The 15898-nt window shown below is 43.7% G+C and overlaps 1 protein-coding gene across 3 annotated transcripts in view; it reads left to right on the top strand.

The window, feature by feature from the left end:
• SLC25A21 (solute carrier family 25 member 21) overlaps positions 1 to 15898 on the top strand; it is an 847107-nt gene that overhangs the window by 377468 nt on the left and 453741 nt on the right. The window lies entirely within an intron of this gene.

Genomic DNA, 15898 nt, shown 5'->3' with positions numbered 1-15898 from the left:
AAGCAGGGAATTCTGGTACATGAAGTCCTTTGTCAGGTTGAAGCGTTCAGACCCCTTCATTCCCCCCTTTGATACTTATCATTCTTTATGAAAAGTATCACACCATCACAACGCAACTGTGGAGCTGAAAGAAACAGAAACAAGAAAAATTAGCAATTTGAGTTCTCAGGGGGCCCTAATTTCCCAAACAGTCCGATGGTTCTTTCACGGGTTTGAGACGGATGGGCCCTATTGGCTCCACCCCCCTTTGTAGCCCGAACTTGTCATGTATGGGAAGATGGCCCAGGATAAAACATGAGGATGGTTAAACAGGTTCTATAGGCTCAGAGGAATACATGTACAGTGACAGAAGCTGCGTGGCTGTTTTGCGTTCAGCAATGTCCTTCATCACCCGACGAAGGCGGTTTGAGCAAGAAAGGAATAATTCAGGGTCCTAAAAGACAAAACAGAATTAAACTGGCTGGGATAACAAACAAGCTCTTAAATCCACCAATCATGGAAAACCAACCACGGAATCCATTGGTCCAGTCCCAAGCACTATTCCATTGCTGGACAGGGACGTGTGCCATCTTGACCATGCGATCAGTGATGTCTTGGATAACCTTGTTTTGGTCATCTACCTGTAAACAACAATTGGAGAGGTTAAATGTTCCACAAACCCTCCTTCCTGGGCCAGAGGGTAATCTAAAACCAATCTATTCTGGTACACTGCAGTCATAATTTTGGTATTTTGTTTTGCCCAGAGTTTAAGAGCGAAAGCAGTCGTTGGTGATGAGCTCCAGGACTGCCTGAAGCCTGATGATTCGATGCAATTAATACTGCTTGGAAGGGTTCCCGAGTTGCCCCTTTTTGCTGCTTCATCTGCTCTCTGATTTCCTTGACAATAGGGTTTGATTTCCTGGTGTGTGCTTTGCAATGCATTACAGCCACCTTGCGAGGTAGCCAAACTGCGTCTAGTAATTCACGTACTTCTGATGCATTGTTCAATTGTTTTCCCTCTATAATGCTCCATGCACTTGAATTGTAAGGAAGGCATATTTAGAGTCTGTATAGATATTTACAGTTTTCCTTCTGCCAACTGCAGAGCTCGAGTAAGGGCAATTAGTTCAGCTTTTTTGTGCAGACGTTCCTGGGGGAAGAGGTTGAGCCTCAACGATTTCATCTTCGGATACAACAGCATATCCAGCAGAACGTATCTCATGAATGATTTGGCTGCTCCCATCAGTTAATAAAGTCCAAGCTCCTTGCCAGGGTTGATCCCTCAGGTCTGGTCTACTGGAATGTATTGTAGTCATGACTTCTTCACAATCATGGGCAACTGGTTCAGGTGCCGGCATAAGAGTGGCCGGGTTCAAGTTTTTGCTGTCCTGTATTTGAATTTCAGGAGTTTCACATAACAGAGCTTGATACTTTACAAGACGTGAATTAGTCATCCATTTTGGCCCATGAGTTTCTAGTAGTCCTTGGATAGTATGAGGAGTTGTTACTTGTAAAGTTTGTCCAAATGTTAGCTTAACAGCTTCGGGTATCAGTAGACATGCAGCAGCAATGCTTCGGAGGCATCCCGACCATCCTTTTGACACATTGTCCATTCCTTTTGACAGATATGCAACAGGTCGTTCCCATGAGCCTAAGGTTTGAGTCAATACCCCTATGGCCATGCCTTTTTTCTCGTCGACGAATAGATGGAATGGTTTCATCACATCTGGCAATCCTAAGGCAGGTGGTTCAATTAAGGCTTCTTTTAGTTGACGTAAGCTTGCCAGTTCATTTCCTTCCCATTGGAAGGGTTGAGATTCTGCCTCTTTACCCCGCAGTTTGTCGTACAGGGGTTGGGCAATAACTGCATAGTTAGCAATCCACAGCCTACAGTATCCTGCAGCTCCAAGGAACGCCCGGAGCTCTTTCTTGCAAGTGGGTACAGGTTGATCTCGTATTGAACTGGTGCGAGAAATTCCCAGACAACGGGTTCCTCCACGTATTTGGAAGCCTAAATACTCTACTTCCAATTCACAGATTTGCGCTTTCTTTTTACTTGCACGATACCCTTTTGAGTACAACGTCTTTAGCAGCTGAAGAGTGGATACCGCACATTCGAGGTACGTCTCTCGAAACAACAGAAGGTCATCCATGTATTGTATGACTGGCCCATACTTTACTTGATACATCTTTAAGTCTTTTGCCAGTTGCTCACCGAACAGCGTAGGTGAGTGCCTAAACCCTTGAGGCAACCGAGTCCATGTGTACTGCTGCTTTACTCCAGTATCTGCATCTTCCCATGTGAAAGCAAAAATCTTTTGACATTCCTCCGCCACCGGGACGGAGAAGAAGGCATCTTTGAGATCAATGACACTGTACCACTTTGATGCAGGAGAGACTTGAGCCAGGATTGAGTACGAATTTGGCACGAGGGCTACTAGATCTTCTACTTGACTATTCACTTTCCGTAGGTCTTGTACTGGTTGATAATCATCAGATCCAGGTTTCTTTACGGGCAACAAAGGGGTGTTCCAAGCAGATCAGATTCGTCGGAGAATGCCCAAGTCGTACAGTCTCTGCAGATGTATCTGGATTCCTTGCCTGGCCATATATGGAATGGGGTATTGAGGTTGATTAATCACCTGTGCATTCTGTTTCATCTCTATCCATATGGGGGTAGCGTCGATAGCTATTCCTCCCGGGTTCTGTTCGAACCATACTTGGGGTACACTATCCATCAGTTGTCTTCGTTTTTGTTGAGGGGGGTGTTGTTTTCATATCGATGTTCGATGGTTCGTTCGACTATGGGAAGATGTAGTCTCCATTCTTCTTGGAGGGGACAGATGAGTATCACTGGATGGTCCCCGAAGGAGGCTTTAACTTCCCCTGTTGGTTGAAATCTCAATGTGGTCTGAGGCTTACACAGCAGGTTCCATCCGATAAGGGATACCATGGTCCCGCCTACTTGTATACTTCATTCTTTCTGCAGAGGGGCAGTGAGTACCTGACCTGAGGCACCCACTATAGAAACAGTCTCTTTCGTCGGGGGGGCCGATTGGTGCAGTCATGACAGATCGTTGGCCTCTGAGTCCAACAGGCCCCTGATTTTTGTTGTGTTACCTCGTGGATCTCCACCAGAGGGTCAGTGGGGATTCTTCCCTCCCGGTCTCTTCAGGCTGTATGCTCCTTGTCGCCTCCCCCTGCCAGTGGGGGTTGTCCGATCTCCTTCCTCCTCGGCCCCTTTGTGTCGGTGCAGGTCCATTTTTGTCGTTAGTATTCACTGCAGGGCTCCCGTATTTCTTTTGCCATTCTTCACAGTCTCTCTTCCAATGGCCTTCATTTTTGCAGTGCGCACACTGATTCTTTCCCAAAGGGGGGGTCTTGTTCCCCCTCCTCTTCGCGGTCTGCCATTGTCTTGGCTCCTTCCCGTCCGCGTGTCCTCGAGAGCGGCGGCTAACAGTCACTTTCTCCTTCATGTCTCTACTTGCTTCTCTCTTTTCTCTTCCACTTCTCTATTTCCACATACTTGGTCTGCTATAGCTTTTAACTGGCTGAGGCTCATGCCCTCAAAGCCTTCGGCCTTCTGCAGCTTCTTTCGGATGTCGGGTCTCTATTATTAAGTTCCTGGTTGCAGGGACGGGCCCTTTTCTTCTCTTCCTGATCCCTGTTCCCATACATCTCAAAATACGATGAAAAGATCACAGTCCATCTGGAAATTGAATAGGTGACCTGCGCCTGGAGGCAAATCAATTCTGACGAGGCTGAGAAGCTGCAAAACATTGCTTCCTTCATACTTGTAAGTTTGGCATTGGGTTAATTCAATAAAGTCAACCTGGATCTGCAGGCTTTAGGTGTGCAGGAGTGATGATCAAACCCTTGGAAGCCTTGTACCAATTACATTGCAAACACTAAGAACATATGGTAATAGCCAGAGCCCAGCCCCCACCAGTGGTCAAAGAACATAATTGCAATATATATATATATATATATATGTGTGTGTGGGGGGGCTACTACTTTATCATTTGGGCCGACTCATATTTGCTCTTGTTCCTAATCTTGCATAGTGGCCCCTTCTCTTGCCCACAACTTCCAATAATCCTTATCTTGCGCCTGCCACTGAATCAAAATTTTTAATATTAAGTCTTTGTTTTCTCCGGTTTTTTTTTTTTTTTTACAAACGGCATCCTGTAATTCTCACAGTCAGCGCTGCACATGCTTGGCTGTCTTATCTTGCCAGTTCCTTAAAACAGGGAGTAGCTCTGCATATTTAACTACTGCTAGCCAAAGAAGCAACAAGAAAAACTTTAACAAAGAACCCATTCTTAATCATTTCTCTAAATTTCCCAGAGACAGCTTCAAAATAAACTGCGTCAGCAAAAGAGAGTTCATACTTTATCATGCGTTCCAATGTAACTTTTAAATAACAGATAATATATAGGAGACAAGTAAGAACAATAATTAACATGGTATTAGAGAATAGAAAGATAAGCATAGGGAGGACACTGGGATAGAAGATATGAGAAAACTGAAAGCTTCTGATTAACAAATCCAGCATTGAAACGCACAGCCATATTGAATGCACTACGCACTGGCTCAACGTCTTTTTTTTTTTTTTTTTCTCTGGCTCGATTCCCTCCTCTCTCCTGTAATTATCTCTGCCGTTAACCCTTAACTGCCATCAAGTTCTAAACTTCAACACCAGTAAATGCATTCTCCAGTAATCAAATCAGTATTTTAACTTAACACTGTACATTAATTTGTTGTATAGTAGTCTTGTGCAGCATCTGTAAACCAAAATCTCTTCTTATTAGGGTTTTAAAACAATTAAACAATTAAAAAAATCCCTGGTACATGTGCTTGCAATTCACAGATAGCAGTTACATACATTACAAACCTTAATTAATAATGGGGACTTCCAGTTCCCCATTTTGTGCGCCTGAGCCACCATTACGAGGGCGGCTCCCTCCACTAACTTCTTTGCCCACGACGGAGGATTTTCAATAACTGCAATCCAAGCAGTTATGTACGGTATATCCTCAGGGCAACCCGGATTCCCTTCTCGTATAACTATATTCTGGACCCTTGTGGCCGTTTGGAAATCAAAAGTTCCTACCGGAGGCCAATTTACACACAAACTGGGCCACCTATGGGTGCATCGTTGAATCATTCCGGGTTTAGTACATTTATGTCTATCGAACACTTCCCTATAGTGTTCCGTCATGACTTTTAATGGAGTCGAACCGCCCCCTCCCATTAGGATAGAATTCACAGACAGAGGAGGGAAGGGAAGACGGATAGGTAAGGGGTCCGTACCCGTCAGACACAAAAGGGTCACAATCGCCCCGACTAGGACGCGGTCAGCCCGGCCTAGAACTGCGAGGCCATTCACTCTCTTTCACACAACAAGAAACCTATTCCCACTATCGTATGCGTTACTTCTTTTTCCTCTTTTTATGCGCGTGGCTTTCGGAATGCAATTCCTACCAAACCACCGCTTGGGGTGTGATCAAAGCCCCCCTCGGTCCCCTCACGGATGGACCGGTTATTTGCTACTCTTTTAGCTATTCTTCACTTTTCCCATCATTCCCATAATACTTGCCTGCAGGGTTCTTCCGAACGTCACGAAAGCCTTCTTCCCAGATCACCAGCCCAAAGGTCTCAGAGGATCTCCGTGGAATGACCCCCTCAGATACCTGATCACTGAACTCAGCGGTGGCCACTCACCAGGCAAGTCTGGGGGATTACTCCGCCACAAAATCCCCTGGACCAACTGGGGGGCTAAAATAGCGTCCCCGGTACCTCCTGGCTGAGGCTCGCCAAATGTAACCGTCTCTTTTTAGTCAGTAAGGAGGTCCAGACAACTGATCCGTAAAGATAGACTTTTATTGCCAGCAAGATGCAGCTAAGACAAAGGCTCAGTACAACTGCATGCCCCTCCCCTCCAGGAGCAGACTCTTATGCACTTTACAGTTCTTATCTTTTACACATGCGTTCTAAGCATTGCTGAGCAAGCATATTCCGGCTGAAGGGGCTACTGACCCCCTCCCTAGACACCCGGGAACTTTCGTGAAACTTCTCCCATGTTCTGCAGGAGAGGCTGCTGGGACTTGCAGTTCTGGAAAGGAATTCGCGAGTCTGCAGTAATACAGCCCATCACATAATACATCCATTGTTCTAATCTAGGTTACAGCAGTGAAAGCTTATCAGAGAATAAGAACAGCGAAGCCAAAAAAATGAAAATGTGCAATGTGCTGACAGAGTTTCTCAATGTCCTAATTACAGCTGTATTGCAGACTGTAAGTAAACCCGTCATGAAGCAGGGAATTCTGGTACATGAAGTCCTTTGTCAGGTTGAAGCGTTCAGACCCCTTCAAGATCACTCGCTGAGACTGGCATCCTTTTGTACCAACCTCACAGTTGAACATTTCCATTGAGGGGGGATCTGTCAACTGAAATCTTTATAAACTCAAATACTTCATGAATGTTTTCCACTCTCAAAAAGGGACAAGGAATTAACACTGATCAGCAACAATTAGACTAAGCTTCTTCCCAGATATAGTTACAAATTCAGAATGTTTGAATGTATTCAGCTGGTTCCCCACATTCAGATATCTGATTGAAGTGGGCAGAATGAGGTACACACGGCTGAAAAGTGCTGCTTTCCTTCTGCTGGCTGAAGGGGAGGGAGGGTGTCAATCGTGTAAAAATTGGTTTGGTGCCCCACAAGGATGGAGCAAATTTGAAAGCGTGCCCCAAAAATGAAAAAGGTTGAGAAGCACTTCTACATGACCTTAGGTCCCCTGAACCGCTGCGAGATCGGTGATCCTTTTTTCTTTCTTGATTTCTCTCAACCCTATTGTGTAACTGAACAATCACTCAATCAATTTTTATTTATTGCACTCTTTTCCTAAAAGCTCAAGGCACAGTACAATAAAAATTAAAACTATAGAGTATAATTTTAAATGTTTATGCATATAAAATTGGAAGTTACATGCTTAAGTAGCATGAATGCGGGCAAGTAGTATTTTGCAAGAGCCTGAAGTAAGTGCATATTAACGGTGCTGCGCATAAACGTGAATGGGGAAAAAATAGGGCAGTCTGGAAGAGTATGCACAGATTAGTATTTTGTAAATGGTATATGCACATTCATTACTGAAATTGGCCGTATATTTTTACACAGTACTTTCTTTCTGGAAAAAATGATGCCGGTACTCACATGCACGATGCATGTATTATTTTTTGAGAAACTATGGGGCAAATCAAGTAGGTGGAGGAAAAGATGCCAGTACTCACTACTGGCAAAGACCCCCTGAAAAAAAGCCCTGCTTTTATCGCTGCTAATTAAGTCATGGAAGCGAAATTGCACTTGTCTTTTGGCTGCAGTTTGGAAGGTCCGCGTTAAGTGCTGGGGGATCTCGGTGCAGTACTGGAGTGTGTGGGTTAACTGGTGGAAGTCTGAGTGAACTGGTGGAGCTGTCAGAGAAGTGGTGATTGCAAAGACACCCACAAGGAAATATTTTCATAAGCAGAGTACTATCATTCTTTATAAAATACATGCCTCTATGTTTAACTGAAGGTTATTATGCGCACATATTACAATTATTGCGTGCGTAAAAAAAAGATACGCATACATTTATAAAATAGGTCGAGAGAAATATGTTTTCCTGCATTTCAAATGTGTACGTGTTGTGATGCAACCTATTGCTTGCTCACTTGTTTGTTATTTGTTTTTCATGTATTCTTGCTCCCAATAAAAATTGCTTAAAAAAAAAAAGAAAATCATAAAAATATATCAGAGTAAGAATTAAAAACAAAAACAGTAAAGCAGCAGGAAACTCCTTAAAGTCATTAACCAAAATTAAAAGATCTGTTGAAAGAACCAGGTTTTAAAAAAATTATCTTTATTCAAGAGACAGAACACAGAATAAAGAAGAATTGCAAAGCTCATAGCCAAACAGCATATACATTGAACAATAAACGGATATGAAGTAAGATAAAGTACATCCCTTGTCTTTTCCATATTATAACTCCTAAAACCCAATTTCCTGAAGGCTAAATAATTTTGCAAGAGAAAATAACCCCTCCTGCAGCAGCATTCAGACTAGCTAGTGTCATGTAGATTGACAGGGAAGTACTAAGAGAGCAGCTGAGGTGTGGTAAAGGTAAGGTATAATCAGGGACAGGAGACATAATTTATTACAGAGCACCAGGAGGCACTGACTGACACATAGCCCTCTCTGTAATTCTGTGTAAATCTGAAAATTCTGACTGCTGTGCCATCATTATTTTGTTTTTGGGTTCCTAAGCTCCATTGTTCTTCTGAGCACCTACTGGCTGTCTGCTCCCTGATAAACTGGTGGGGCTAAGGATAGCAATGCTGGGGGCGGAGTCAGGGCGGTAAGGAGGCAGATTCGGCGGTGTCTTCGCTGGCAGCGATAAGGTTAGTAACGTTATCGTCGCCAGTAGCGCGCCCAATAGCACCACCTTTCATGGTGGTGCTATTGGGTGCGAAAGCCGGCAGTGAAAACACCGCGGTGGGGCAAATGCTGCCGGCTTTCGCAGGCCTGCCCCCCATTTTCGCTGGATTCACCATTCTGTGATCCAGGCCTGAATCCAGGTCTAAGTTAGGTCCACTGGTTGAAAGGATGCCCCAGAGAGGCCAGGCCTACTGTCTTGACATCAGCTTCAGGCTGACACTAAGTCTTTTGCCTACTGAGCTCCCCTGTTCTTATGAGGCTGTTCTTATGAGGATCTGTGGGCTGTTTGCTCCCTGATCTGCCAGCCAGGTGTAGGGTGAAGCCACATCTATCAGATTAAAGGATGTCCTGGAGAGGCCATGTTTACCATCTTGACATCAGCTTCAGGCTAATGCTTAAAATACGATCCTCTCCCCATCCCAATCCCCGCCCCCTTAAAAAAATCTGTAAACCAAAACTGCACCTCATGCACATGGGGGCACAGAGAGGATCAGAGTGGGTAGCAATTGGCCTAACAGGGAGTGAGTCATTTTTACTTTGGGAAGGCCTCACAGGGACCACATGACCCTCTTTAATTCATGGCTGCCTGCTTACAAACTGTTCTGTATGTTGCACACTATTTTGCCACGGATGCAAATGAGCACATTTGTATCGGTAACAAAACTTTGCACAACGTCTGCTAATCAGGTTAGTACATCAGCTTCTTAGATCAGCCCATGAAGCCTTTTAAAAATTGTCCACTCATAAAGATTTGAGATATTAATAACATCAATGGATAGGGCTCTCCTTGTGGAACACTATCTCAAAGGATTTCTTCCTTTAGACTCATTATTTAGTTTTCTAATGAGACTTGAAGGCTTGGCTTTTAAATCGGACTTTTACTTGTTTCAGTTTCCCGCTGATAACTGATCTGTTACTTTGACAGTTCAATGCAGTTTTACAGCTATAGTACCTTTTGATAATTTCATATTAATTGTTTATTATGACTTGGTTTGTATTTTTAGCTGTCGTATAATTTTGTCTTACTTTCTATTTTTGTTTCATGAATTGTACCCACTGAAACGGGCATCTGAAACTGTGCTATAAAAAAAAGAGCTGAAACTGAAAACTGACATTAGTATTGGGTCAGCTCACAAAGTGGAATGTCATTTGGACTACTTCAGTATATAAATGGAAAGATATCCATGGAAATCGGCTATTTGAAAACTGCCTTCCCTCCATTTCCTTAAAAGTATGGGTCGGCTTTCAGCCACACTCAGAGGAGGCGATTCCAAGGGCATGTTTGGGTGGGGGAAGGAAAATAATCCAACATTGGATTCTCAGTTCGGCACGCATCATTTTCCATTGAAAAGGTACCTGCGCAAAAAGCAGCTACAGATGTCCGCGGGCACTTTGTAGCCACGGTACATTTCAAAGCTTGGAAACTTGGTGCAAAGTTTGAGTGTATTGTGACCTAACATGGGCAGTTTGAAAATTGCCCCCATAAAATGTATAGCGATGCTTTATGATACGATAGCAAAGGCAGTGGATGGTTATCTCTTATTACTGTAAGAGTGTCACCGAATACACATTTGGCTGCCAGAACCCCTGGCCTCAATTACCTCATCTTGCAATAACTTTGCAGCCAAATGTGTGCCCGGCAGCACTAATGAAACAAGAGACTGGACTTATTCACACTGAAGTAGACTTAAAATCACAGACGTTTGGGGAGCAACAAGAACAGAAAACTGAATATGAGGACATTTAAAAATCCAAGTTGTTTTTCTCTTTCTTTTCCGAGGATAACAAACCATCTGCTCCCCTTCCTGTTTGAAGTGCAAATGCTGCTATGTACTTGAAATTTGGAAGTGCATGACAGGTGTTCGGAGACCTTTTCTTCTTTAACCAGCAGGCAGGCAGAAAATAGCTCTGTTTGGTAGTGCCTGCCATCAAATCCTAACCTGGCACACCTAGAGCTTTATGATATGCCAGTGAGTGAAAGAAAGACCATGTTTGGCACCCGACACTGTTGCCATCAGTTTAAAAACTGCTTGTCCTGATGATTTATAGGTTGGCGCTCTTGCACTGTTATTACAAGCTGACCTTTTGCATAAAAGGCAGAAAACCTATTCATAAATGATTATGGAGGATTGTGAAGGAATACGATGAAGATATTTGGCTTGGAAGGGTGCCAAGTGATTATGGATAGCCTGTTTGCACCTGTCACTGGTGTATTAATCTGTTTGGATTACCTCAGCAGGCAAAAGCTGAACAACAAAACGAGAGGAAGGCTTAAAAAAAAAAGCCAAGATCGGCCAAACAGGAACAGGCTCAGGGATATTTATTCACTCAGTCTGGCAAGGGAACAAATAGAATCACACTTGTGATATGTCAGAGGAGCAAAATGGAGGAGGAGCTATAAATTGCTTTAAGGATCCCTTAGAAAATATTTGTTTCTTTTTGCCTTATAATGCACGCTGGATAACAGCACTAAAAATGTGTTCCCTTTATTCTAAATTGATCCTAATACATTTTAAAACTGACCAGCATATAAACAGCTGGATGATACACACTAGTTTCCAAGTGTACCAACAATTTTGAAAGGGCAGAGGGAGGAAAAAGTGCAATGGCCTTTAGTCTGTGAAAAGCAGCGATGCGTAAAAAGATTCTGTGTGGGACACCAAGTCAGGCAGAATATATTTTTGTCCGCCAGAAGATACCATATAGTGGGTTAAATATTTATAGGTATTTGGACATTAACATAGCCAAATGAATTTTGCAGAATTAGTGGGTCAATATACGTACAATTACATTTAGGTAACTATACAAAGGGATCATTTCACCTTGTTAATAGCCAGAACGGAGAATCTGGAAAACAGACAATTGGAATGGTCAGGCAAATAGTTTATATGCCAGGGCTTCCCAAACCTGTCCTGGTGACTCCCCACAGGTTTTCAGGATATCCACAATGAATATGTATGGGACAAATTTGCATACATCGGGGATCCCATATGCAAATTTATCTCATGCATTTTCATTGTAGATATCCTGAAAACTTGACTGGCTGTGGAGGTCACCAGGACAGGTTTAAGAAGTCCTATTATATGCTATCCCAGTGTTTCTCAATCTTTTCAAGCCCAAAGCACACCTACATTAACAAAACTGTTTTGTGTGGCACACCAACCTATGCATGGAAAGGACTCACATGGCCAAAAAAAGCTAGGGAAACACGGAAAGCCCCAACAGTCTCTCTTCCATGTTTTAAAACAAAGGGATCAAAGGGGTGAAGACACACACGCACACAGCCGCTTCACAAAGAAGCAGCCATCCAGTAACTTTTGCAGTTAGTTGACATGCTTGAGTCATGGCAGAAGGTTCTGGCAGCTCCCCCCCCCCCCCCACACAACCAGCTTTAAGCAGATGTGGTTACATATGTACAGTATATATATATATGTACCTCGAGAGGAAGGCAGACATTCACAGAGTGTGCAGCTAGCTGCTGCTGGCTTTGTCCTTCCACATTATTCATACATTTTCCCCTGCCATCTCCAGTGGGTTCTCAGGCACTGAAAGATGAAGTACCAAGTGCCAAGTTCCTACACTGACAAACTCATGATGAACCTACCTATAGGACCTCTTATCACCTTCTTCCAAACCAATACAAATAAATGTATCTGAAACACCCTCGCTCAACCCCCTCCTTTATATCCCTACAGCACCTTTTGTTACCTCTTCCCTAGTACCTCATCCCTATATTTCCCCCCCCCCCCGACTGCTTTAGTCAATGTACATATCTTTTGCTAAAATTTATGATATATGAAAACATCAAGTGATTGTAATTGGCTACCAATAATTATTTATGCCATGATGTAAACTGTTGTGATCTTCACTTGGAACGAAGCAATAGAAAATGGCTAAATAAATAAATAAATATTTGAGTGTTATGCACAGCTTAAGCACATTTTTCAGTAACACTTCCTTGGCTTCAGCCACAATTTGGCCCTGTTGTGCATTGAGGGGTCTCGCCTTGGGGACCCTCTTCTCTCCTCCTGCTGCTCTTTAATCTCTTCTCAGCTGTGTTAACATGGACCCATCACCCATCTACCCCAGCTCTTCACTCTGCAGATGCTTCTGCTCCCTCTGCTATTCAGTCTCACTCTCTGTGGACTGCTCCTTCCCTACCCTCATCTCCTTACCATGTATGTACTTCTCTCTCTATTCCATTCCTTCAGTTCCTCGCCGTGAACAAATCCTCCCCAATCTCGAACTCCAGCTCCCTCTGATTGCAGGAGAAAGCAGAAATTCATGCAGTGCAAGGCAGCTAGCTTGGGGCCTGATTCATCAAGGTATTTTCCCATAGACACAGAGTCAGGCAGTTGGTTAGTTAACTTGGTTGCTGCATACGGCTATCCCTCCACTACTACTGCTGCTAAGAATGAGTCAGACCTGATGCTTGGTGCATGCTCTCCCCATCTCTCTCAGCCTAGGGATAAAACATGGGCTGAAAGAACTCAAAAAGGGAGGTTCAGGAGCAGAGAGAAGAGCAGGAGGTGCTGACTGAAATGTGTGTGCTGCACAAGGTAGGGCCTAGCTATCCGTACCCCGCATGCTGCTTGCTGCTTCCAACACTCTGTGGTACATGTTGTAGCTAGAAAGGAGAGGCATATGTGACTAAATGTGTGCTCAGAAAGGAGCTTCTACACATTTAAGAGTCATTTCTGTAGCTCTTGTTACTGCAAAATGTTGAGAGCAGATCCCAGGTACTGGTCTAGACCTGACCACCAAGCAGTGGTGATTTTTCCAGGGCACACCTGACCAGGTCTGATTGCACAAAAATGTGCCGTGGTACCCTGGCTGGGAAACCCTGTGCTAGCCTCTATTTCAAAAGCGGGATGTTAAATAGCAGTGAATAGGCCATTCAAAGGTATAACATGAGGATTTTGGCCAGGCCTCTCTTTCAGCACTAGAACATATCTCCCACATTAAAATATGCAATGTGGTTCATTATTCCTTCTTGGACATGCAGAGTTGCCCTGATGTCAGCAACATCTGGAACCGAGTGGAGGACATGCATTGAGCAAGCTCAAGGAGTGATATCAGTAAACCCGAACTTGGAAGAAGCCCCATAGGCTAGAATGCAGAAAATGTCAGCAGCAAGACACATGTAAAAAGTGTGTTTTTAGAGTCCCCCCCCCTCCACCACCACCACCACAATTGGTTAGCAAGGAACAAAGCTTGATGAGCTGCTGGCATAGAAAGCTGGCATATATGAAAACACACAAATGTAACCATGGCTAGGGTCACCAAGCAGTTTGCTGGAGGGTTCCAGCTCTCCAGGGTTCAGTGTGAAATCAGAAAGTTCTACTGCACAGCTCTTCCTCTCTATTAGGGAGGGCTGAAGGGGGTTTTATGGCCTTATAGAAGGGGTTTATGTCCTTATAGAGTTGAGTGACAAGCTGATAGAGATAAAGGTGGACAGTGGGAGATACATTCCCCCAAAGGGGATGGGTTGTGGGAAAAGGTTATTTAAGATGCTTCCACGGGCAACTTAAGGTGGAGTCTGAGGAGTTCTTGGGAGAGGAAGGACTCCTAAGGCGATAATAATTTGTTAAGCTGGAAGAGTTATAAGGATTCATAAAGCCATACAGAGAAGGGGGGGGGGGGGGACACACCGAGGGAAAAAAAAGGCTGAAACTTCCTGCTGGGGAAGCTCCAGGAAAAGAAATATTGGACCATTGTGCCCCAAAGGCCTTGGGGTTGGACATCTCAGTCGCTTTCAGCATTACCTTGCAGTCCAACCAGCTGATGGAGTAAGAGGAGACCTCTGAGAAAGGAAGGAGGCATTCAACTCCCTAAACAGCTGGAGAGAGGAACTGGGGTGACTCTCCAAGATGGACCAATACTCCTGGAAAGGGCTGCAAGAAATTAAGAGAATGAGTGGTTTAGATATTAGATTACTGATATTTTAACTAGGTAGCCCTATTTTCCTATTAATGCGTTCCCATATCTAGTGCGTCACTCTTCCTACTATCATTTATTTGTATCCCTGCTAAGGTATGACACTTTGTAACAAGCAAGAAGAGGAGGAGTGCACTTCTCCTGTTAGAACCCCACTCGTGATGTTCCCAGAGTGCATTTTACTATTGAGAAGAAACTCCACCTAGTGGACGGCTTCCTGCTGGACCTTACCATATGACCTATATTGTCTGCCCATCCACAACCACCTCTCAGCTCTATAATCCTTACAATTCCTCAGAGATCCCCTGTGCTTATCCCATGCTTTCTTGAATTCAGACACTGTCCAAGTCTCTACCACCTCCACTGGGAGGTTGGTCCATGCATCCACCATCCTCTTATTTGTGTCCATTTTCTGTGGTCCTACTCCTGGCCTTTCCTCAGCAAACACTGAACAGAAAGATTTGTCCAGCAAGTCTGCTTTTTCCTCATCATCTTCCACATTTTCCTTCCCTTCACCTCTGAATCTCACAATGCCGCTTTTGCACTTTCTGCTATCACTAACATATCTAAAAATATATTGTCACTATATTTGCTATTTTTTCTTCCATTTGCTTCTTAGCTTTCCTGACTACTGTCCCAGCTTCTCTTAGCTTCTTCAAATAATTTTTCCCTTTCTCTTTCTGCAATCTTTTCTAGTTTATGAATGCTTTTTTCTCTTTATCTTTTCAGCTACTTCATTAGAAAACCATAGCGACCTCTTTTTCCTCTTACCTTTATTTACTTTTCTAACAAAAAGTTTAGTTGACCTTTCAATATCTCCTTTTAGTTTCATCCACTGCTCTTCTATTTCCCCTAAATTTTCCAATTCAGCTAACGACTCCTTGAGGTACCCCCCCCATTTTAACTAAGTTAATTTTCCTGAAGTCTAGGACCCTTGCCTTTGAATGAACCTTCACCACCTGCATTCTAATGTGGAACCACACCATCCTGTGATCACTAGATCCAGGTAATCATCCTCTACGACATTGGAAACACTCTCCCCATTGGTAAGCACCAGGTCTAATATCCCTCATTCTCATGTGGGTTCCATTACAAGCTGACAAAACAGTTCTTCTTTCAGATAAGCCAGGGTATCCTTGTTTCTAGATGAAACTGCAACCGGGATGTCTTAATTGTAACCCTAGTTGCATTGGGGGGGGTCACCTTCCCAGCCTTGAGGAGTGCTGGGGGCCATTCTCCCAAAGTGGGGGAAAATATCTCTGGGGCCATGGGCTATAGAAAGGAATACCTGCAGGGCCAGTATTGGGCCATGGACACTCCCAAGAAATAAACCATTGGGTCCACTCAAACTGTGTGCCCCAACATGGAAATAGTTTACTGCTGTAGCATCAAAGTAAAACTTAATGAAACAGCTAAAAAAACAAACAAACAGTATCCAAAAGGAATCACAGTTCCTAATCAGATCTTCACTCCTCACAGAACAAGATACTTCTTTGTCTTTACAC

Source organism: Rhinatrema bivittatum, chromosome 4 (assembly GCF_901001135.1).
Source record: "Rhinatrema bivittatum chromosome 4, aRhiBiv1.1, whole genome shotgun sequence".
Lineage (NCBI taxonomy): Eukaryota > Metazoa > Chordata > Amphibia > Gymnophiona > Rhinatrematidae > Rhinatrema > Rhinatrema bivittatum.
This window is presented reverse-complemented; position numbering and strand designations above follow the sequence as displayed.